Source organism: Phyllobates terribilis, unplaced genomic scaffold, assembly GCF_046119375.1.
Source record: "Phyllobates terribilis strain yellow unplaced genomic scaffold, ASM4611937v1 Scaffold_1__5_contigs__length_1240528914, whole genome shotgun sequence".
In the NCBI taxonomy this organism is placed as follows: domain Eukaryota; kingdom Metazoa; phylum Chordata; class Amphibia; order Anura; family Dendrobatidae; genus Phyllobates; species Phyllobates terribilis.
In genome coordinates this window covers 1,216,018,323-1,216,042,812 of record NW_027362761.1, presented here as the reverse complement: position 1 = coordinate 1,216,042,812, position 24,490 = coordinate 1,216,018,323, and the positions used below count along the sequence as shown (strand labels likewise).

The 24,490-nt window shown below is 45.2% G+C and overlaps 1 long non-coding RNA gene across 1 annotated transcript in view; it reads right to left on the bottom strand.

The window, feature by feature from the left end:
* LOC141164453 (uncharacterized) overlaps positions 1-23,652 on the bottom strand; it is a 253,042-nt gene extending 229,390 nt beyond the window's left edge. The window contains exon 1 of the long non-coding RNA XR_012250911.1: positions 23,530-23,652. This is a non-coding gene — a long non-coding RNA (uncharacterized lncRNA). The remainder of the gene's footprint in view (positions 1-23,529) is intronic.
* Positions 23,653-24,490: the final 838 nt, after the last annotated feature.

The following is a 24,490-nucleotide window of genomic DNA, read 5'->3' as shown; positions in this document are numbered from 1 at the left end:
GGAGGGGTATATTAGATGCTTGTCAGGGGTGGTGTATATTAGATGCTTGTCAGGGGTGGTGTATATTAGACGCTTGTCAGGGGTGGTGTATATTAGATGCTTGTCAGGGGTGGTGTATATTAGACACTTGTCGGGGGGGTGTATATTAGATGCTTGTCAGGGGTGGGGTATATTAGATGCTTGTCAAGGGTGGTGTATATTAGATGCTTGTCAGGGGTGGGGTATATTAGACGCTTGTCAGGGGGGGTGTATATTAGATGCTTGTCAGGGGAGGGGTATATTAGATGCTTGTCAGGGGTGGTGTATATTAGATGCTTGTCAGGGGGGGTGTATATTAGACGCTTGTCAGGGGTGGTGTATATTAGATGCTTGTCAGGGGAGGGGTATATTAGATGCTTGTCAGGGGTGGTGTATATTAGACGCTTGTCAGGGGTGGTGTATATTAGACGCTTGTCAGGGGTGGTGTATATTAGACGCTTTTCAGGGGGGGTGTATATTAGATGCTTGTCAGGGGTGGTGTATATTAGATGCTTGTCAGGGGTGGTGTATATTAGATGCTTGTCAGGGGGGTGTATATTAGATGCTTGTCAGGGGTGGTGTATATTAGATGCTTGTCAGGGGTGGTGTATATTAGATACTTGTCAGGGGTGGTGTATATTAGATGCTTGTCAGGGGTGGTGTATATTAGATGCTTGTCAGGGGTGGTGTATATTAGATGCTTGTCAGGGGTGGTGTATATTAGATGCTTGTCAGGGGGGGTGTATATTAGATGCTTGTCAGGGGGGGTGTATATTAGACGCTTGTCAGGGGGGGTGTATATTAGATGCTTGTCAGGGGAGGGGTATATTAGATGCTTGTCAGGGGTGGTGTATATTAGACGCTTGTCAGGGGTGGTGTATATTAGATGCTTGTCAGGTGGGGTGTATATTAGATGCTTGTCAGGGGTGGTGTATATTAGACGCTTGTCAGGGGGGGTGTATATTAGACGCTTGTCAGGGGTGGTGTATATTAGATGCTTGTCAGGGGTGGTGTATATTAGATGCTTGTCAGGGGTGGTGTATATTAGACGCTTGTCAGGGGTGGTGTATATTAGATGCTTGTCAGGGGTGGTGTATATTAGATGCTTGTCAGGGGTGGTGTATATTAGACGCTTGTCAGGGGGGGTGTATATTAGACGCTTGTCAGGGGGGGTGTATATTAGATGCTTGTCAGGGGGGTGTATATTAGACGCTTGTCAGGGGTGGTGTATATTAGATGCTTGTCAGGGGTGGTGTATATTAGACGCTTGTCAGGGGGGGTGTATATTAGACGCTTGTCAGGGGTGGTGTATATTAGATGCTTGTCAGGGTGGGTGTATATTAGACGCTTGTCAGGGGTGGTGTATATTAGATGCTTGTCAGGGGTGGTGTATATTAGACGCTTGTCAGGGGGGGTGTATATTAGACGCTTGTCAGGGGTGGTGTATATTAGATGCTTGTCAGGGGGGGTGTATATTAGATGCTTGTCAGGGGTGGTATATATTAGATGCTTGTCAGGGGTGGTGTATATTAGACGCTTGTCAGGGGTGGTGTATATTAGATGCTTGTCAGGGGTGGTGTATATTAGATGCTTGTCAGGGGTGGTGTATATTAGATGCTTGTCAGGGGTGGTGTATATTAGATGCTTGTCAGGGGTGGTGTATATTAGATGCTTGTCAGGGGTGGTGTATATTAGATGCTTGTCAGGGGTGGTGTATATTAGATGCTTGTCAGGGGTGGTGTATATTAGATGCTTGTCAGGGGTGGTGTATATTAGATACTTGTCAGGGGTGGTGAATATTAGACGCTTGTCAGGGGTGGTGTATATTAGACGCTTGTCAGGGGGGGTGTATATTAGACGCTTGTCAGGGGTGGTGTATATTAGATGCTTGTCAGGGGGGTGTATATTAGATGCTTGTCAGGGGTGGTGTATATTAGACGCTTGTCAGGGGTGGTGTATATTAGACGCTTGTCAGGGGTGGTGTATATTAGATGCTTGTCAGGGGTGGTGTATATTAGATGCTTGTCAGGGGTGGTGTATATTAGATGCTTGTCAGGGGTGGTGTATATTAGATGCTTGTCAGGGGAGGGGTATATTAGATGCTTGTCAGGGGGGTGTATATTAGATGCTTGTCAGGGGTGGTGTATATTAGATGCTTGTCAGGGGTGGTGTATATTAGATGCTTGTCAGGGGTGGTGTATATTAGATGCTTGTCAGGGGTGGTGTATATTAGATGCTTGTCAGGGGTGGTGTATATTAGATGCTTGTCAGGGGTGGTGTATATTAGATGCTTGTCAGGGGAGGGGTATATTAGATGCTTGTCAGGGGTGGTGTATATTAGATGCTTGTCAGGGGGGTGTATATTAGATGCTTGTCAGGGGGGTGTATATTAGTTGCTTGTCAGGGGTGGTGTATATTAGATGCTTGTCAGGGGTGGTGTATATTAGATGCTTGTCAGGGGTGGTGTATATTAGATGCTTGTCAGGGGTGGTGTATATTAGATGCTTGTCAGGGGGGGTGTATATTAGATGCTTGTCAGGGGTGGTGTATATTAGATGCTTGTCAGGGGTGGTGTATATTAGATGCTTGTCAGGGGGGGTGTATATTAGACGCTTGTCAGGGGGGGTGTATATTAGATGCTTGTCAGGGGAGGGGTATATTAGATGCTTGTCAGGGGTGGTGTATATTAGACGCTTGTCAGGGGTGGTGTATATTAGATGCTTGTCAGGTGGGGTGTATATTAGACGCTTGTCAGGGGGGGTGTATATTAGACGCTTGTCAGGGGGGGTGTATATTAGATGCTTGTCAGGGGGGTGTATATTAGACGCTTGTCAGGGGTGGTGTATATTAGATGCTTGTCAGGGGTGGTGTATATTAGACGCTTGTCAGGGGGGGTGTATATTAGACGCTTGTCAGGGGTGGTGTATATTAGATGCTTGTCAGGGGGGGTGTATATTAGACGCTTGTCAGGGGTGGTGTATATTAGATGCTTGTCAGGGGTGGTGTATATTAGACGCTTGTCAGGGGGGGTGTATATTAGACGCTTGTCAGGGGTGGTGTATATTAGATGCTTGTCAGGGGGGGTGTATATTAGATGCTTGTCAGGGGTGGTGTATATTAGATGCTTGTCAGGGGTGGTGTATATTAGACGCTTGTCAGGGGTGGTGTATATTAGATGCTTGTCAGGGGTGGTGTATATTAGATGCTTGTCAGGGGTGGTGTATATTAGATGCTTGTCAGGGGTGGTGTATATTAGATGCTTGTCAGGGGTGGTGTATATTAGATGCTTGTCAGGGGTGGTGTATATTAGATGCTTGTCAGGGGTGGTGTATATTAGATGCTTGTCAGGGGTGGTGTATATTAGATGCTTGTCAGGGGTGGTGTATATTAGATACTTGTCAGGGGTGGTGAATATTAGACGCTTGTCAGGGGTGGTGTATATTAGACGCTTGTCAGGGGGGGTGTATATTAGACGCTTGTCAGGGGTGGTGTATATTAGATGCTTGTCAGGGGGGTGTATATTAGATGCTTGTCAGGGGTGGTGTATATTAGACGCTTGTCAGGGGTGGTGTATATTAGACGCTTGTCAGGGGTGGTGTATATTAGATGCTTGTCAGGGGTGGTGTATATTAGATGCTTGTCAGGGGTGGTGTATATTAGATGCTTGTCAGGGGTGGTGTATATTAGATGCTTGTCAGGGGAGGGGTATATTAGATGCTTGTCAGGGGGGTGTATATTAGATGCTTGTCAGGGGTGGTGTATATTAGATGCTTGTCAGGGGTGGTGTATATTAGATGCTTGTCAGGGGTGGTGTATATTAGATGCTTGTCAGGGGTGGTGTATATTAGATGCTTGTCAGGGGTGGTGTATATTAGATGCTTGTCAGGGGTGGTGTATATTAGATGCTTGTCAGGGGAGGGGTATATTAGATGCTTGTCAGGGGTGGTGTATATTAGATGCTTGTCAGGGGGGTGTATATTAGATGCTTGTCAGGGGGGTGTATATTAGTTGCTTGTCAGGGGTGGTGTATATTAGATGCTTGTCAGGGGTGGTGTATATTAGATGCTTGTCAGGGGTGGTGTATATTAGATGCTTGTCAGGGGTGGTGTATATTAGATGCTTGTCAGGGGGGGTGTATATTAGATGCTTGTCAGGGGTGGTGTATATTAGATGCTTGTCAGGGGTGGTGTATATTAGATGCTTGTCAGGGGTGGTGTATATTAGATGCTTGTCAGGGGTGGTGTATATTAGACGCTTGTCAGGGGGGGTGTATATTAGATGCTTGTCAGGGGTGGTGTATATTAGATGCTTGTCAGGGGGGGTGTATATTAGATGCTTGTCAGGGGTGGTGTATATTAGATGCTTGTCAGGGGGGGTGTATATTAGACGCTTGTCAGGGGTGGTGTATATTAGATGCTTGTCAGGGGGGGTGTATATTAGATGCTTGTCAGGGGTGGTGTATATTAGATGCTTGTCAGGGGTGGTGTATATTAGATGCTTGTCAGGGGTGGTGTATATTAGATGCTTGTCAGGGGTGGTGTATATTAGATGCTTGTCAGGGGTGGTGTATATTAGATGCTTGTCAGGGGGGTGTATATTAGATGCTTGTCAGGGGTGGTGTATATTAGATGCTTGCCAGGGGTGGTGTATATTAGACGCTTGTCAGGGGGGGTGTATATTAGATGCTTGTCAGGGGTGGTGTATATTAGATGCTTGTCAGGGGTGGTGTATATTAGATACTTGTCAGGGGTGGTGTATATTAGATGCTTGTCAGGGGTGGTGTATATTAGATGCTTGTCAGGGGTGGTGTATATTAGATGCTTGTCAGGGGTGGTGTATATTAGATGCTTGTCAGGGGTGGTGTATATTAGATGCTTGTCAGGGGTGGTGTATATTAGATTCTTGTCAGGGGAGTGAATATTAGATGCTTGTCAGGGGTGGTGTATATTAGATGCTTGTCAGGGGTGGTGTATATTAGATGCTTGTCAGGGGTGGTGTATATTAGATGCTTGTCAGGGGTGGGGTATATTAGACGCTTGTCGGGGGTGGTGTATATTAGATGCTTGTCAGGGGTGGTGTATATTAGACGCTTGTCGGGGGGGGTGTATATTAGATGCTTGTCAGGGGTGGGGTTGATTAGGCACTTGTCAGGGGGGTGTATATTAGGTGCTTGTCAGGGGTGGGGTTGATTAGGCACTTGTCAGGGGTGGTATATATTAGGTGCTTGTCAGGGGTGGTGTATATTAGACGCTTGTCGGGGGGGTGTATATTAGACGCTTGTCATGGGTGGTGTATATTAGGCGCTTGTCGGGGGGGTGTATATTAGACACATGTTAGGGGTGGGGTAGATTAGGCACTTGTCAAGGGTGGTGAATATTAGACGCTTGTCAGGGGGGGTGTATATTAGATGCTTGTCAGGGGAGGGGTATATTAGATGCTTGTCAGGGGTGGTGTATATTAGATGCTTGTCAGGGGGGTGTATATTAGATGCTTGTCAGGGGTGGTGTATATTAGATGCTTGTCAGGGATGGTGTATATTAGATGCTTGTCAGGGGGGGTGTATATTAGATGCTTGTCAGGGGTGGTGTATATTAGATGCTTGTCAGGGGAGGGGTATATTAGATGCTTGTCAGGGGTGGTGTATATTAGATGCTTGTCAGGGGTGGTGTATATTAGATGCTTGTCAGGGGGGGTGTATATTAGATGCTTGTCAGGGGTGGTGTATATTAGATGCTTGTCAGGGGTGGTGTATATTAGGTGCTTGTCGGGGGGGTGTTTATTAGGTGCTTGTCACGGGGGGTGTATATTAGACACATGTTAGGGGTGAAGTATATTAGGCACATGTCAGGGATGGTGTATATTAGGCGCTTGTCAGAGGTGGGACGTATTAGGCATTTGTCAGGGGTGGGGTATATTAGGCACATATCAGGGGTGGGGTAGATTAGGCGCTTTTCAGAGGTGGGGTAGATTAGGCGCTTGTCAGCAGTGGGGTATATTAGCCACTTTTTAGAGGTGGGATAATTTAAATGCTTGTCAGGGGTGGGGTCGATTAGACACTTGTCAGGAGTGGGGTAGATTAGGCGCTTGTCAGGGGTGGGGTAGATTAGGCGCTTGTCAGGGGTGGGGTAGATTAGATGCTTGTCAGGGGTGAGGTATAGTAGATGCTTGTCAGGAGTGGTATATTAGGCACTTGTCAGGGGTGGATAGATTAAACGCTTGTCAGGGTGGGGTATATTAGGCACATATCAGGGGTGGATAGATTAAATGCTTGTCAGGGGTGGGGTATATTAGGCACTTGTCAGGTGTGGGATAGATTAGGCACATGTCAGGGGTGGTGTATATTAGGCACTTGTCAGGGGTGGGGTATATTAAGTGCTGGTCAGGGTTGGGGTAGATTAGACGCTTGTCAGAGGTGGGATAGATTAAACAGTTGTCAGGGGTGGGATAGATTAGGCACATGTCAGGGGTGGGATAGATTAGTCACATGTCAGGGGTAGGGAATATTAGGCACTTGTCAGGGATGGGGTATATTAGGCACTTGTCAGGGGTGGGGTAGATTAGACACTTATCAGGGATGGGATATATTAGGCACTTGTCAGGAGTGGGATGTATTAGGCGCTTGTCAGGTGTTGTCACAGGTGTATCAGGTTTGACAGTCATTCAGATCCTTTCATCATCCCTCCCTCTCTTGGACCCAGCAGTGATCTCCACCTTCTGCTGCTAATTAACACACCCTTGCTGGATCTTTAAATACCCTCAGTTTCTCCAGAGATTTGCTGGTGATAAGAGTAAATTTCTCTGTTCAGATCTGGAGTTCTAGCAGTCGGCTAGATTCTTCTTGAAGTTCCTTTGTGGATTGTAGTCGTGATCTCTCTGGTGTCTTCTCAAAGCTAAGTGTATCCCCTTGTCTGTTTCTCTTGTTTGTCTTTAGATGCAGTGGGGCTGACTAGTACTCACCCCTCCCCCTCCCTACCGAGGGCCTAGCTCTAGGGACAGCCAGGGCTAAGGTATCCAGCTCGGCGATAGGTGTGGAACCTATTTAGGGATGATAGGGGAGTCAGAATGTTGTTAGATCTGCTTAGGGGTCTCCACTCCACCTTTCCCTAGTTGCTGGGCTTCCCCTTTTTTTCCGTCATCGTACGCTGGGTCCTTCCCATACCTTCCCATGACATTATCACCAGCCCTTTAAAAAAAATTACTTTTGTTTTTTTGTTGTGTAATTTTTTGTGTGTTTTTTGCTTTTCCCTCCTAATGTTGGGGACTCTGTGGGTAGGCTGGTCCAGCTTGAACCCAAAGTTGCCCTCCCGGCACAGGTTTTCAGGAGGTAGAGCCAAGTTTTTTGTTTTTAAAGAAGGTTGTAAGTTGCATTTTAAACTTCAACCTTACTCCTCTGGAAATGAGGAGCAGTGAGTGGAGATTGTGATCTCACTGTTGCAAGGAGATCCTCAATCCTGGACTTTCTCTTTGCCAAAGGGTTCTGTTTGTCTCCAGTCAGATGAGGGATTTTTTGGGGCTCTGGCCCTCATCTATGATGATCCTGATCAAATCTCGCTGGCTGAATCCAGCATGCGTCGCCTTCAGCAGGGGAATCGGTCAGTGGAGACTTATAGTTCCGAATTCCGTAGATGGGCAATTGATACCAAATGGAATGACCCGACTCTTAGTAGCCAAATTTATCAGGGCCTTTTAGAAAGGTTGAAAGATGCCTTGGCAGTTTACAAAACCCCGGGGTCCTTGGAGGCTGCCATGTCATTGGCTATATGCGTGGATACATGCCTTTGGGATAGGTGGGTTAGACCACCTTCTCCTGAGCGCTCTTTTCGGGGCAACGCCCCTTTGCCAGAAAGATGTTATGGGGGTGAACCTGTACTTTTGGAGTTGGAGGAACCCATGCAGTTAGGGGGAGCTACTGCGTCACTTATTTCCCCTGAAATTCGCAAAAGAAAGGGGGGGTGTTTTTTTATGGTAAAAAGGGACATTTTATTGGGGTCTGTCCCTCGATTCCTAAGCAAAAAGAAACTCGATTAACCCTTGGTAGTGTGGAGTTGGAAAATCAGGGGGTGTTTTTGTCTTCAACATGCAGTTCTCAGTTGGTCCTGACAGCAGAGGTGGTGCTAGAGAGCAGGGCTGAGAAAGTTTCTGTGTTTCTGGACAGTGGAGCTGATGTCAGCATGGTTGATGCTGGGTTTTGAGAACTCTAATGTGCTTACTTGCTGTACACTAACTAAGCCCATCTCTATTTATGCCATCGACTCAGCACGAGTGTTGATTGAGTATGTACCATTAATGTTCGCAAGGCTATTTCTGCATGTGTCACAGCTGTCTAACAGCCGTGACCGTTGCAGGTGCGGCAACAATGAATGAAACGCCGAGCACGCCAAAATACTCGGCGAGCGTGCCTGCCGGAAAGAGTTAATGATACATACTTGATCAACACTACTCAGCGCCACTTGCACAGAGATCTCTGACTTAGATTGTACATAATATAAGACTGAGGGTGGGGTCTTTTCATTATGAGTTAATTCCTTGGTATGTCCTGGAGGGTCTTTCCACTCCGATTGTACTGGGTTTACCCTAGTTGGTGAAACATAATCCGATAGTAGATTGGCAATCCAGGGAAATTGAGAACTACTTAAACATTTCCCTTTCTGCAGTCTCTACGGAGACATTACCTGCATTTTTGTCTGGTTTTGAGGACGTATTTTCTGAAAAGGGGTGTCAGGATTTGCCTCCTCATCGTGAATATGACTGTCATATCAACCTGACTCCCAGAGCTAAACTACCCAAGTCCAGACTGTATAATCTTTCTGGTCCTGAGAGACAAGCCTTGAAGGATTTCATTGCTGTGAGTCTGGAGAAAGGATATATCAGACCCTCATCTTCGCCCGTGGCGGCAGGGTTCTTCTTCGTTAAGAAGGAAGTTGGGGGTCTCCATTGCTGTTTAGATTTCCAGGAAGTGAATCAAATTACAGTTCGAGATCCGTATCCTCTTTCTCTGATTCCAGATTTATTCAACCAGGTTGTGGGAGCTAAGACGTTCTTCAAGTTGGATTTAAGGGGAGCCTACAATCTGGTTAGATTCAGAGAGGGGGATGAATGGAAAATGGCATTCAATACCCCTGAGGGGCATTTCGAGAGTCTGGTTATGCCTTTTGGTCTGACCAATGTACCTGTGGTGTTCCAGCATTTCATAAACAATATTTTCCATCATTTAGTGGGCAGGTTTGTGGTGGTCTATCTGGATGATATTTTGGTTTACTCACCTGATTTTGAGACACATCAGGGTCATGTTAAACAGGTACTACAGATGTTAAGAGATAACAAACTATATGCCAAACTAGAGAAATGTGTTTTTGCCGTCTAGGAGGTGCAGTTTTTGGGGTACCTGTTGTCATCATCGGGTTTTTGGATGGATCCAGAGAAGATCCATGCTGTACTTGATTGGGACCGTCCCGAGAACCTGAAGGCATTGCAGCGCTTTCTAGGCTTTACTAATTTTTACCGGAAATTTATCCAAAATGATTTGGTAATTGTGAAACCCCTTACTGACATGACAAGAAAGGGGTCTGATCTTTCTAAATGGTTGATGCCGCCCAGCAGGCTTTTTCCTCCTTAAAGAGATGTTTTGCCACAGCACCTATACTCAGTCAACCCGATGTTTCTCAATCTTTCATCGAAGAACTTGATGTGTCGGAGGTGGGGGCTGGGGCTGTGTTGTCTCAGGATCTGTCCCCTGGTAAATGGCGTCCATGCGCTTTCTTTTCCAAAAAATTATTTTCGGCTGAGAGAAATTATGACGTGGGTAATAGGGAGTTTTTGGCGAATAAATTGGCTTTTGAAAAATGGCAACATTGGTTGGAGGGGGCAGACCATCCTATTACTGTTATCATGGACCATAAGAACATGTCATATCTTCAGTCTGCTAAACGTATCAACCCTAGGCAGGCTAGATGGTCTCTATTTTTTACTAGCTTTAATTTTGTTGTCACTTTCCGTCCAGGGGTTAAAAACATCAAGGCTGATGCTTTATCCCAGAGCTTCCTTGGGGGTGATGACCATGAGAAAGAATCCTGCCCTTATTTTGCAGAAGGGGGTAGTCATTTCGGCTTTGTACCCTGACCTGGAGGGAGAGGTGTTGGAGACTCAGGGGGATGCCCCTGCCTCCTACCCCTTGGGAAGGCTATTTGTACCATATAATCTGTGCCGTAAAGTAATTAGGAAACATCACATCATCTAGGTGGTAAGGCAACTGTGGACCTCCTTTCTTGTAGTTTTTGGTGGCCGGGGTAGCATCAGGATGCGGTTGAACATGTGTCTGCTTGCAGTATTTACGTGCATTCTAAAGTATCGCATACCCGTCCGTCTGGTCCTCTTCTGCCACTGCTTATTCCTAGCATGCCATGGACACACTTGTCCATGGATTTTATTACTGACCTACCGGTATCTGCAGGCAAGACTGTGGTTCTGGTGGTTGTAGATAGGTTCAGTACGATGGTTCATTTTATCGCATTACCGGCACTTTCGAATGCGAAGACTCTTGCTCAGGTATTCATTAATGAGATTGTGAAGCTACACAGGGTTGCTTCCGATGTGGCGTCAGATCAGGGAACCTAGTTTGTTTCTAAATTCTGGAAAGCTTTCTGCACTCGACTGGGGGTTTCAATTGTCTTTTTCTTCTGCCTTCCATCTTCAGTCGAATGGACAGACCGAGCACATTAACCAGAATTTGGAGACTTACCTCAGGTGTTTTGTCTCCGAGAACCAGGAGGATTGGGCATCTTACTTACTGTTGGCTGAGTTTGCTATTAATGATCATTGTCAAGAGTCTACTGGCAGGCCACCTTTCTTTGGTGCATACGGTTTTCATCCACAGTTTGGTAAATTTAGTGGTGGAGGGGCTTCGGGAGTTCCTGAGTAGGAATGTTTTGCTTTGTCACTCTTTTCTGTGTGGTGGGGGTGGGGATGGGGATGGTTTCAGAGTAACTTGAAAATCATGGGAGACAGATACAAATGTATGGCTGACCGGAAAAGCTCACCAGGTCTGGACCTAAGTGTGAATGAGTTTGTGTGGTTTTCTACCAGAAATATCAAGTTGAAGGCTCCTTACTGGAAGCTGGGACCTAGATTTATTGGTCCCTATAAAATAACTGCCGTCATTAACCCTGCAACATTTTGTCTTAAGTTACCTCAGGCTCTTATAATCCACAATGTATTTCACAGGTCTCTGCTCAAGAAGTATGTGGTACCTCTTGAGTCTTCCTCCCCTGACACCACCCCCAATCATGGTTGATGGCAATTTGGAGTATCAAATCTCGAGGATTGGGGATTCTCGTCTTCAATGTCGTTCCCTTCAGTATTTGGTGCACTGGAGGGGTTATGGTCCAGAGGAAAGGATGTGGGTTTAAGCATCAGAGGTGAATGCCCATAGGTTGGTTCGTTCTTTCCATGCCTCTCATCCAGAGAAAACTGGTCCTGAGTGTCCGGAGGTCACTCGCAGAAGGGAAGGTACTGTCACCGTGGTATCAGGTTTGACAGACAGTCATTCTGGATTCGGCTGTAGAAGGTCGCTGCACTTGGCCTTGCAGACACCTTCCTGATTCTTTCATCATCCCTCCCTCTCTAGGACCCAGCGGTGATCTCTACCTTCTGCTGCTAATTAACGCACCCTTGCTGGATATTTAAATAGCCTCAGTTTCACCAGAGATTCGCTGGTGATAGAGTAAATTCCTCTGCTCAGGTCTGGTGTTCTAGTAGTCGGCTAGATTCTTCTTGGAATTCCTTTGTGGATTGTAGTCGTGATCTCTCTGGTGTCTTCTCAGAGTTAAGTGTATCCCCTTGTCTGTTTCCCTTGTTTGTCTTTAGTTGCAGTGGGGCTGACTCTGACTAGTGCTCACCCCTCCCCCTTCCTACCTAGGGCCTAGCTCTAGGGACAGCCAGGGCTAAGGTATCCTGCTGGGCGATAGGTGCGGAACCTATTTAGAGACGATAGGGGAGTCAGGGTGTTGTTAGATCTGCTTAGGGGTCTCCACTCCCCCTTTCCCTAGTTGCTGGACTTCCTCCTTTTCCTGTCATTGTACGCTGGGTCCTTCCCATACCTAACATGACAGGTGTGGGACAGATTAGGCACATGTCGGGTGGGGTAGGTTAGACGTTTGTTAGGGGAGAGAAAGATTAGGCACTTGTCAGGTGTGGGGTATATTAAGCACTTGTTAGGGGTGGGGTAGATTTGGCACTTGTCAGGGGTGGTGTATATTAGGCACTTGTCAGGGGTGGGGTATATTAGGCACTTGTCAGTGGTGGGGTAGATTATATGCTTGTTAGGGGTGGAATGGAATAGGTGCTTGTCAGGGGTGGGGTAGATTACACGCTTGTCAGGGGTGGGGTAGATTACACGCTTGTCAGGGGTGGGGTAGATTAGACGCTTGTCAGCAGTGGGATGTAATAGGCGCCTCTCAGAGGTGGGATAGATTAGGCACTTCTCTGGTGTGGGATAGATTAGGTGCTTGTCAGGGGTGGGGTATTTTTGGCACTTGTAATGGGTGGGGTGTATTAAGTGCTTATTAGGGGTGCAGTATATTAAAGGGGTTGTTCGTTACTTTTTAGAAAAATGCCAGTGTGTTTTAATGATAAATACAACCTTCTTTCTAATTACCTTGCGCTGCTGATACTGCCTGTGAGTGGCGCTATCGGTGGCCGCTCACAGGCAGCACGTGACCCCCGGCTGCAGCCGGCGCTGACATCCGCTGACATCACAAGTTGAGGCTGCAGCCAGGGGTCCCTCTTCCGCGTTCCACCGGTCACACCCGACATCCACCGCGCACTCTCCCTGTCCTCATTCACTGGGAAAGCGCGCGGTGGATGCTGGGTGTGACGCAGGGGAATAACCCCGCCCATAAGCCAGCAGCCACCGCGGGGACGTGGGGGAGTGAGTCACATCTCACTTGTCATGACGTCAGCGTGGGGTCACCTGGAGTCACGTGATGCCACCGATAGCGCAGCTCACAGGCAGTATCAGCAGCGCAAGGTAATTAGAAAAAAGGTTGTATTTATCATTAAAACACACTGGCATTTTTTTAAAAGTACCGGACAACCCCTTTAAGTGCTATTCAGTGGTTGTGTAGATTAAGCACTTGTCAGGTATGGAGTAGATTAGGCACTTGTCAGGGTTGGGGTATATTCAGTGCTTATTAGGGGTGGGGTATATTAAGTGCTGGTTAGGGGTGGGGTATATTAGATGCTTGTCAGAGGTGGGATGTATTAGGTGCTTGTCAGGGGTGGGGTATATTAGACACTGGTCAGAGGTGGGATGTATTAGACACATGTCAGGGGTGGTGTATATTAGACACTGGTCAGAGGTGGGGTATATTAGACACTTGTCAGGGGTGGGGTATATTAGACACTTGTCAGGGGTGGGGTATATTAGACACTTGTCAGGGGTGGGGTATATTAGACACTTGTCAGGGGTGGGGTATATTAGACACTTGTCAGGGGTGGGGTATATTAGACACTTGTCAGGGGTGGGGTATATTAGACACTTGTCAGGGGTGGGGTATATTAGACACTTGTCAGGGGTGGGGTATATTAGTCTTGTTGGGTGTTCTTGATATCACAGCAGGTCTTGTGAGCTGTTCCCAATATCACAGTAGGTCTTGTGGGGTGTTCCCGATATCACAGCAGGTCTTGTGGGGTGTTGCCGATATCACAATGGGTCTTGTTATGTGTTCCCGATATCACAGCAGGTTTTGTGTGCTGTTACCGGTATATAGCGGGTCTTGTTGGGTGTCCTCAATATATAGCGTGTCTTGGGGAATGTTCACGATATCTCAGCAGGTCTTGTCGGGTGTTCCCGATATCACAGTAGGTCTTGTTAGGTGTTCCCGATATCTCAGTATGTCTTGTGAATGTTCCCGATATCACAGTAGGTCTTGGGGGTGTTACCGATATCACAGTAGGTCTTGGGGGTGTTCCCGATATCACAGCAGGTCTTGTGGGGTGTTGCCGATATCACAATGGGTCTTGTTAGGTGTTCCCGATATCACAGCAGGTCTTGTGGGGTATTCCCGATATCATAGTAGGTCTTGTTGGGTGTTCCCGATATCACAGCAGGTCTTGTGGGGTGTTCTCGATATCACAGCAGGTCTTGTAGGGTGTTCCCGATATCACAGTAGGTCTTGGGGGTGTTTTTCCGATATCACAGTAGGTCTTGGGGGTGTTCCCGATATCACAGCAGGTCTTGTGGGGTGTTTCCCATATCACAGTGGGTCTTGTGGGGTGTTTCTGATATCACAGCAGGTCTTGTGGGGTGTTCCCCATATCACAGTGGGTCTTGTGGGGTGTTTCTGATATCACAGCAGGTCTTGTGGGGTGTTTGTAATATCACAGCAGGTATTTTGGGCTGTTCCTGATATCACAGCAGGTCTTGTGAGGTGTTTCTGATATTACAGCAGGTCTTGTGGGGTGTCCCTGATATCACAGCAGGTCTTGTTGGGTATTCCTGATATCACAGTAGGTCTTGTGGGCTGTTCCTAATTTGCGGCAAGTTTTGTGGGGTGTTTCCAGTATACAATAGGCTTATTGGGATGCTCCAAATAAACAAATCTTGTAGAGGCATAGGGCTTTTCTTGTGGGATGTTCTTAAGGTCTTGTTGAGTGTGACCAATATATAGTGGGTTTTGTGGGGTTTTCAGGTATAAAGCAACATTTATGTGGTGAACCCAGTAAATGGCAGGTCTTCCGAGGTGTTCCTGGTATATGGCAGGTCTTCTGAAGTGTTCGTGGTATATGGCAAGTCTTCTGAAGTGTTCCTGGTATATGGCAGGTCTTCTGAAGTGTTCCTGGTATATGGTAGGTCTTTTGAAGTGTTCGTGGTATATGGCAGGTCTTCTCAGGTGTTCCTGGCATATGACTAGTCTTCTGAAGTGTTCCTAGTATATGGCAGGTCTTCTGAAGTGTTCCTGTTATATGGCAGGTCTTCTGAAGTGTTCATGGTATATGGCAGGTCTTCTGAAGTGTTCTTAGTACATGGTAGGTCTTTTGAAGTGTTCCTGGTATATGGTGGTCATCTGCAGTGTTCCTGGTATAGGACAGGTCTTCTGAAGTGTTCCTGGTATATGGCAGGTCTTCTGAAGTGTTCCTAGTACATGATAGGTCTTCTGAAGAGTTCCTGGTATACTGCAGGTCTTCTGAGGTGTTCCTGGTATATGGCAGGTCTTCTGAAGTGTTCCTAGTATAAGATAGGTCTTCTGAAGTGTTCCTGGTATATGGCAGGTCTTCTGAGGTGTTCCTGGTATATGGCAGGTCTTCTGAAGTGTTCCTGGTATATGGCAGGTCTTCTGAAGTGTTCCTAGTATATGATAGGTCTTCTGCAGTGTTTCTGGTATACTGCAGGTATTCTGAGGTGTTCCTGGTATATGGCAGGTCTTCTGAAGTGTTCCTGTTATATGGCAGGTCTTCTGAAGTGTTCCTAGTACATGGTAGGTCGTTTGAAGTGTTTCTGGTATATGGTGGTCTTCTGCAGTGTTCCTGGTATAGGATAGGTCTTCTGAAGTGTTCCTGGTATATGGCAGGTCTTCTGAAGTGTTCCTAGTATATGATAGGTCTTCTGAAGTGTTCCTGGTATACTGCAGGTCTTCTGAGGTGTTCCTGGTATATGGCAGGTCTTCTCAGGTGTTCCTGGCATATGACTAGTCTTCTGAAGTGTTCCTAGTATATGGCAGGTCTTCTGAAGTGTTCCTGTTATATGGCAGGTCTTCTGAAGTGTTCATGGTATATGGCAGGTCTTCTGAAGTGTTCTTAGTACATGGTAGGTCTTTTGAAGTGTTCCTGGTATATGGTGGTCATCTGCAGTGTTCCTGGTATAGGACAGGTCTTCTGAAGTGTTCCTGGTATATGGCAGGTCTTCTGAAGTGTTCCTAGTACATGATAGGTCTTCTGAAGAGTTCCTGGTATACTGCAGGTCTTCTGAGGTGTTCCTGGTATATGGCAGGTCTTCTGAAGTGTTCCTAGTATAAGATAGGTCTTCTGAAGTGTTCCTGGTATATGGCAGGTCTTCTGAGGTGTTCCTGGTATATGGCAGGTCTTCTGAAGTGTTCCTGGTATATGGCAGGTCTTCTGAAGTGTTCCTAGTATATGATAGGTCTTCTGCAGTGTTTCTGGTATACTGCAGGTATTCTGAGGTGTTCCTGGTATATGGCAGGTCTTCTGAAGTGTTCCTGTTATATGGCAGGTCTTCTGAAGTGTTCCTAGTACATGGTAGGTCGTTTGGAGTGTTTCTGGTATATGGTGGTCTTCTGCAGTGTTCCTGGTATAGGACAGGTCTTCTGAAGTGTTCCTGGTATATGGCAGGTCTTCTGAAGTGTTCCTAGTATATGATAGGTCTTCTGAAGTGTTCCTGGTATACTGCAGGTCTTCTGAGGTGTTCCTGGTATATGGCAGGTCTTCTGAAGTGTTCCCAGTATATGATAGGTCTTCTGAAGTGTTCCTGGTATATGGCAGGTCTTCTGAGGTGTTCCTGGTATATGGCAGGTCTTCTGAAGTGTTCCTGGTATATGGCAGGTCTTCTGAAGTGATCCTAGTATATGATAGGTCTTCTGCAGTGTTCTTGGTATACTGCAGGTCTGAGGTGTTCCTGGTATATGGCAGGTCTTCTGAAGTGTTCCTAGTATATGGTAGGTCTTTTGAAGTGTTCCTGGTATATGGCAGGTCTTTTGAAGTGTTCCTGGTGTATGGCATGTCTTCTGAAGTGTTCCTAGTATATGGTAGGTCTTTTGAAGTGTTCCTGGTATATGGCAGGTCTTCTGAGGGGTTCCTGGTATATGGTGGTCTTCTGCAGTGTTCCTGGTATATGGCAGGTCTTCTGAAGTGTTCCTGGTATATGGCAGGTCTTCTGAAGTGTTCCTGTTATAGGGCAGGTCTTCTGAAGTGTTCCTAGTATATGGTAGGTCTTTTGAAGTGTTCCTGGTATATGCCAGGTCTTCTGAGGTGTTCCTGGTATATGGTCGTCTTCTGAAGTGTTCCTAGTATATGGTAGGTCTTTTGAAGTGTTCCTGGTATATGGCAGGTCTTCTGAAGTGTTCCTAGTATATGGTAGGTCTTCTGAAGTGTTCCTGTTATATGGCAGGTCCTCTGAGGGGTTCCTAGTATATGGTAGGTCTTCTGAAGTGTTCCTGGTATATTGCAGGTCTTCTGATGTGTTCCTAGTATATGGCAGGTCTTCTGAAGTGTTCCTGGCAAATGGCAGGTCTTCTGAAGTGTTCCTGGTATACTGCGGGTCTTTTGAAGTGTTCCTGGTGTATGGCAAGTCTTCTGAAGTGTTCCTGGTGTATGGCAAGTCTTCTGAGGTATTCCTGGTATATGGCAGGTCTTCTGAAGTGTTCCTGGTATATGGCAAGTATTCTGAAGTGTTCCTGGTGTATGGCAAATCTTCTGAGGTATTCCTGGTATACGGCAGGTCTTCTGAGGTGTTCCTGGTATATGGCAGGTCTTCTGAAGTGTTCATAGTATATGATAGGTCTTCTGAAGTGTTCCTGGTATACTGCAGGTCTTCTGAGGTGTTCCTGGTATATGGCAGGTCTTCTGAAGTGTTCCTAGTATATGGTAGGTCTTTTGAAGTGTTCCTGGTATATGGCAGGTCTTCTGAGGTGTTCCTGGTATATGGTGGTCTTCTGCAGTGTTCCTAGTACATGGTAGGTCTTCTGACGTGTTCCTGTTATAGGGCAGGTCTTCTGAAGTGTTCCTAGTATATGGTAGGTCTTTTGAAGTGTTCCTGGTATATGGCAGGTCTTCTGAGGTGTTCCTGGTATATGGTGGTCTTCTGCAGTGTTCCTAGTATATGGTAGGTCTTCTGAAGTGCTCCTGTTATATGGCAGGTCTTCTGAAGTGTTCCTAGTATATGGTAGGTCTTCTGAAGTGTTCTTGGTATATTGCAGGTCTTCTGAGGTGGTCATAGAATATGGTAGGTCTTCTGAAGTGTTCCTGGTATATGGCAGGTCTTCTGAAGTGTTCCTAGTATATGGTAGGTCTTCTGAAGTGTTCCTGGTATATGGCAGGCATTCTCAGGTGTTCCTGGTATATGGTAGGTCTTCTGAAGTGTTCCTAGTATATGGCAAGTCTTCTGAAGTGTTCCTGGTAAATGGCAGGTCTTCTGAAGTGTTCCTAGTATATGGCAGGTCTTCTCAGGTGTTCCTGGTATATGGCAGGTCTTCTGAAGTGTTCCTAGTATATGGTAGGTCTTCTGAAGTGTTCCTGTTACATAGCAGGTCTTCTGAAGTGTTCCTAGTATATGGTAGGTCTTCTGAAGTGTTCCTGGTATATTGCAGGTCTTCTGAGGTGTTCCTAGTATATGGTAGGTCTTTTGAAGTGTTTCTGGTATATGGCAGGTCTTCTGAAGTGTTCCTGGTATATGGCAGGTCTTCTGAAGTGTTCATAGTATATGGTAGGTCTTCTGAAGTGTTCCTGGTATATTGCAGGTCTTCTGAAGTGTTCCTAGTATATGGTAGGTCTTCTGAAGTGTTCCTGGTATATGGCAGGTCTTCTGAAGTGTTCCTAGTATAGGATAGGTCTTCTGAAGTGTTCCTGGTATACTGCAGGTCTTCTGAGGTGTTCCTGGTATATGGCAGGTCTTCTGAAGTGTTCCTAGTACATGGTAGGTCTTCTGACGTGTTCCTGTTATAGGGCAGGTCTTCTGAAGTGTTCCTAGTATATGGTAGGTCTTTTGAAGTGTTCCTGGTATATGGCAGGTCTTCTGAGGTGTTCCTGGTATATGGTGGTCTTCTGCAGTGTTCCTAGTATATGGTAGGTCTTCTGAAGTGCTCCTGTTATATGGCAGGTCTTCTGAAGTGTTCCTAGTATATGGTAGGTCTTCTGAAGTGTTCTTGGTATATTGCAGGTCTTCTGAGGTGTTCCTAGTATATGGCAGGTCTTCTGAAGTGTTCCTGGTATAGGGCAGGTCTTCTGAAGTGTTCATAGAATATGGTAGGTCTTCTGAAGTGTTCCTGGTATATGGCAGGTCTTCTGAAGTGTTCCTAGTATATGGTAGGTCTTCTGAAGTGTTCCTGGTATATGGCAGGTCTTCTCAGGTGTTCCTGGTATATGGCAGGTCTTCTGAAGTGTTCCTAGTATATGGCAGGTCTTCTGAAGTGTTCCTGGTAAATGGCAGGTCTTCTGAAGTGTTCCTAGTATATGGCAGGTCTTCTCAGGTGTTCCTGGTATATGGCAGGTCTTCTGAAGTGTTCCTAGTATATGGTAGGTCTTCTGAAGTGTTCCTGTTATATAGCAGGTCTTCTGAAGTGTTCCTAGTATATGGTAGGTCTTCTGAAGTGTTCCTGGTATATTGCAGGTCTTCTGGGGTGTTCCTAGTATATGGTAGGTCTTTTGAAGTGTTCCTGGTATATGGCAGGTCTTCTGAAGTGTTCCTGGTATATGGCAGGTCTTCTGAAGTGTTCCTAGTATATGGTAGGTCTTTTGAAGTGTTCCTGGTATATTGCAGGTCTTCTGAAGTGTTCCTAGTATATGGTAGGTCTTCTGAAGTGTTCCTGGTATATGGCAGGTCTTCTGAAGTGTTCCTAGTATATGGTAGGTCTTCTGAAGTGTTCCTGGTATATGGCAAGTATTCTGAAGTGTTCCTGGTGTATGGAAAGTCTTCTGAGGTATTTCTGGTATATGGCAGGTCTTCTGAAGTGTTCCTGGTATACGGCAGGTCTTCTGAGGTGTTCCTGGTGTATGGCAAGTCTTCTGAAGTGTTCCTGGTGTATGGCAAGTCTTCTGAGGTATTCCTGGTATATGGCAGGTCTTCTGAAGTGTTCCTGGTATATGGCAGGTCTTCTGAAGTGTTCCTGGTAAATGGCAGGTCTTCTGAAGTGTTCCTGGTGTATGGCAGGTCTTCTGAAGTGTTCCTGGTATATGGCAGGTCTTCTGAAGTGTTCCTGGTAAATGGCTGGTCTTCTGAAGTGTTCCTGGTGTATGGCAGGTCTTCTGAGGTGTTCCTGGTATATGGCAGGTCTTCTGAAGAGTTCCTGGTATATGACAGGTCTTCTGAAGTGTTCCTGGTAAATGGCAGGTCTTCTGAAGTGTTCCTGGTGTCTGGCAGGTCTTCTGAGGTGTTTCTGGTATACTGCAGGTCTTCTGAAGTGTTCCTGGTGTACGGCAAGTCTTCTGAAGTGTTCCTGGTGTATGGCAGGTCTTCTGAGGTGTTCCTGGTATATGGCAGGTCTTCTGGAAAAGCATAAGGAAAGCCCTAATAGGTGTTTCAAGTTTCTGGCAGATCTCGTGAGGTGTCCCTGACATACTGCCAGTTTTGTGGGGTGTTCTCTCTATACAGCAGGTCTTGGGGTGTGGGGTGTGCTTAACCCCTTCCTTGCATGGCTATTTTCTGTTTTCGAGGTTTTCTTGACTCTTCTTCTTCCAAGAGCCATAACTTTTTTAATTTCTGTGTCGACATAGCCGTATGAGGGCTTTTTTTTGGGGGGGGGACGAGTTGTACTTTTGAATGACATCATTCATTCTGCCACATAATGCACTGGAAAGCAGGAAAAAATTCCAAATGCAGCGAAACTGCAAAAAAAGTACAATTCCACAATTGTTTTTTTATTTAGCATGTTCACTATGTGGTAAAACTGACCTGGCATTATGATTCTCCAGGTCAGAACAATTTCAGAGATACCAAACATGCACAGTTCTTTATTTTAGTAGCCCCAAAAAATCGTAAATTTAAAAAATAAATTTTTTCCTTGTGTCGCCATTTTCCGAGACCCATAACGTTTTCAATTTTTGGTCAATAGCGAGGGCTTAATTTTTGCACCATGAGCTGATGGGGTTTTTTGATACCATTTTGGGGTAGGTACGTTGTTTTGATCGCCTCTTATTGCATTTTATTATACTGTTGCCGCTGCTGAAAAACCGTAATTCTGGCGTTTAGATTTTTTTAGCATTACGCCGTTTACCGATTGAGTTAATTAATGTTGTATTTTGATAGATCAGACTTTTACGGATGTATAGATATCACATGTGACTTTTTTTTTCAAAAGGGAGATGACTTCAACATTTATATATTTTTAAAACATTTTTTTTAACTTTTCACTGCACTAAAAGGACTTGAATCTGCGATCAAAAATTCAGATTCAGAAATTCTACTAAAGAGGAAAATAAATAAAAATAAAATACCAAAATGGAAAACTTTATTTTGTCTTGAATGTAGAAAACTTGATTAACAATTCATGAACTGATCATAAAAGACGGTCCCAAGCTAAGGAGTGAATCTTCTCCACACTGTTCTACACTTCTACCTACAACACTTATCACTGAACCAAAAAAAAAGAAAAAAAAGGAACACAGCGGCACCCTGCAAGGACCAAGATATATGCAAACACTGAATACATGAGATCTAAACTGCATTGTTACTAAATAAAATGTACTCGCAAAAATGAAGGTTATTAGCGCATAAATTGGTCATTGTGCCCATCAACCACGGCAAGGTGACCTCTCTCTGATGGGTACCTATCCTAATACTTAACAAAACATGACTATCTCGGGATATAAGCCTACAATTTAAATGAGCAGGTAGGAATCAGCACTAATTAAAAGCACCCTTGGGCTGATGGGAGGAGTGCAGAATCAGAAAGGAGGCAGTCACAGCTTCCAATAGTAAACTGTAGAAAACCAAAAACCCGAACAGCACCTCTATATAGGTACCCACCAGAGGGAGGTCACCTTGCCGTGGTTGATGGGCACACATGAATTGGCTGATTTATGTGCTAAGAACCTTCATTTTTGTGAGTACATTTTATTTAACAACAATGCAGTTTAGATCCCATGCATTCAGTGTTTGCATACATCTTCTTGTCCCTTGCAGGGTGCTGCTGTGTTCTTTTTTCTTATTTTTGTGTATGTTGTGCAGTCATTGCAGCTTGCACCTGTTCACACTATATGAAGGTGCTGGTCAGCTGTTTGGATTTTTACTTATCATTGAGCCATTGGGTTGGGCCAAGTTATTGTGTGGTTTTATAATAGATACTTGTTGCACACAACTTTTGGATAATGTCTTCCCACTTAACTAATTCTTGATGCAGCACAAAAAAGAAAATAATATGTTGTCATGCTGAAATAGTGGTGATGCTGGTAAAGGAAGGGTCAGTACTGTGTCATATATAGGGGGGATCACTATTATCTCCAAAATACTGTGATAACAATAAAAAGTACTTTCCAACTTTGTACCAGAATTATTGTATTATGTAAACTACTGTGAAACCTAAAATATCAGATACTCGGTGAATGAAAAGATGGTGCTGACCTTTCTTTCCCTACCGGCTACAGGTGATTGGAGCTATGGAAACAGCAGAGGACCCCTGAAGTTCTCTGTTTCTGCAACTTTTATTCATTGTCTATGACAACTTGGTTGTTTCTGTTGTTCCAACCAGATGCAGCTGAGTTACTCTCCAGCGCCGGGCTTTGCTTCTACCTTCCCCTATAGCCTACTCTGTCTTTGCTAATCTTTGCCAAATTACAATAGTAATCTGGCATGCATCTCTGCTGTCATCATTCCAGGTCTTTTAAAGCAGGCTCAGGCCACTGCACACCGCCGGAGTAATCAGGTAGTAGTGCACGTTTTTCAGGGGTAAAGTGACACTTCCCACTTGGCTCTGCTCCAGCCAGGTGCTTGAGTGCTAGACAGTATTCAGCTCCCACTATCAACTCAGCCTTGCTGTATCTGGTGTTGTCCGCACCTTCACCTATGCAGAATCAAATTACCTGCAAAACTCCTTGTCTCTGCTATTCCAAAGTGCCATTTGCAACCTGAACTCTGGGTACCTGCCACCCTATTTGTCTCTACTATTAATATCCGCACCCTTAACTTTGCTGCATGAAGGAACCTATCAACCTAATAATCCCTGATATTAATATGTGTTACCTGCACTCCTAAAACAAACTGCCTGATTGCCTACTCAACTCTGCTATTCCTGTGCGCTACATGCACTCGTGCAACAAGGTGCCTGATTGCCTATTCAACTCTACCATTCTTGTGTGGTACCTACATGCCTTCAACAATGTGCCAGACTGCCTACTCGGCTCTGCTATTCCTGGGTGCTGCATGCAAAAAGATGCCTGATTTACTTATCAACTCTGCTTTTTCTGTGTGCTATCCCTACTTCCATAACAAGGTGCCTGATTGCTTATACGACTGTGTGCTACCAGACTGCCTACTCGGCTCTGCTATTCCAGTGTGTTACCCAAATGCGCTGCTGCATCAGTGCCTCTGGTCCATGCTGCTTAAACTGGCCTATGGATTAGAAAATCCACCTCATCCGTGGAGCCCATAATAGCCTGGACAAATATTTTTTAGTCGAGAATATCTTCCTAAAAAAAATAAACTAAAAAATTAAGCTAAACTATTTTCAACACAAACTGACAGAATGAACCAAGCTTCACCAATAATATAGGGTGAATTTTCACACCTTGGATATAACCCTTAGCAATGCAAAGGCAAATATGCACTAAAAAAAAGAATCTATGACTTACGTGACAACCTACGATTTCTCTTTGGTAGCAGCCTCTATAGTCTTCTCATTGGCAGCCGACACCAGAAGTGCTGGGTGCGCAGAGCTGATGCTTCCGCATTGAAGTAGATCTTGCACAATACACAGTATATAATATACACTCTTGCTCTCTCACAGTATTTAAGCGGTTGAAATCAATGGAAGGTTCAGTGACCTCTGGTGGCCATCAATGTAACTGCACCATTTAACATTTAAAAACTTTTTATTAATTCTGCACAGTGCCACTCCCCTTCATTGCTGCACAGAGTTACATTTTTTTTCTCTGATCGGATACACCACGCTAATGCTCATTTTCTAGATGAGGCTCTTTCTAAACTTTTTTTAGTTCTGCTTGGTTCCTACAATTTTAAATCTATAGTTGCAATCAAGACTATTCAAACTCCATTGTAAATTAGGCTAATTTGCAAAACTTAAACACTTTCGCTGTTTGCAATAAATCAAAGAACGATGTTAATCACTCAACGCAACTAATATAACAAGTGGTTTCTGCAAATTTATAACAAAATGCCACTTTTTCTGACTGCTGCAGTCTCAGAAACACGAATCATCTTTATCACATGCATATTTAGTACTTAGTACAACCCTTCTGGCTGTTATAACCTGCTGCCCTTCTGGATGTTATGACCTGCTGCCCTTCTGGATGTTATGACCTGCTGCCCTTCTGCATGTTATGACCTGCTGCCCCTCTGGATGTTATGACCTGCTGCAGACATGATTTATTGCCAGACACCAACTTCTGGCAGCGGAATCTCAGATAAATCCTCATTTTCAATGGCTTCTAGTTTGAGAACATCCATGTGTTGCCAAGAGAGTTCAAAAAGATTAAAAAAAAAAGAGATCACTGCCTCGTAGAAAGAAGGAAAAAGATACAAAGACATTAAATGTTCCTAGAGATACATTTGGAAGCAGAGGTCACATAGGAA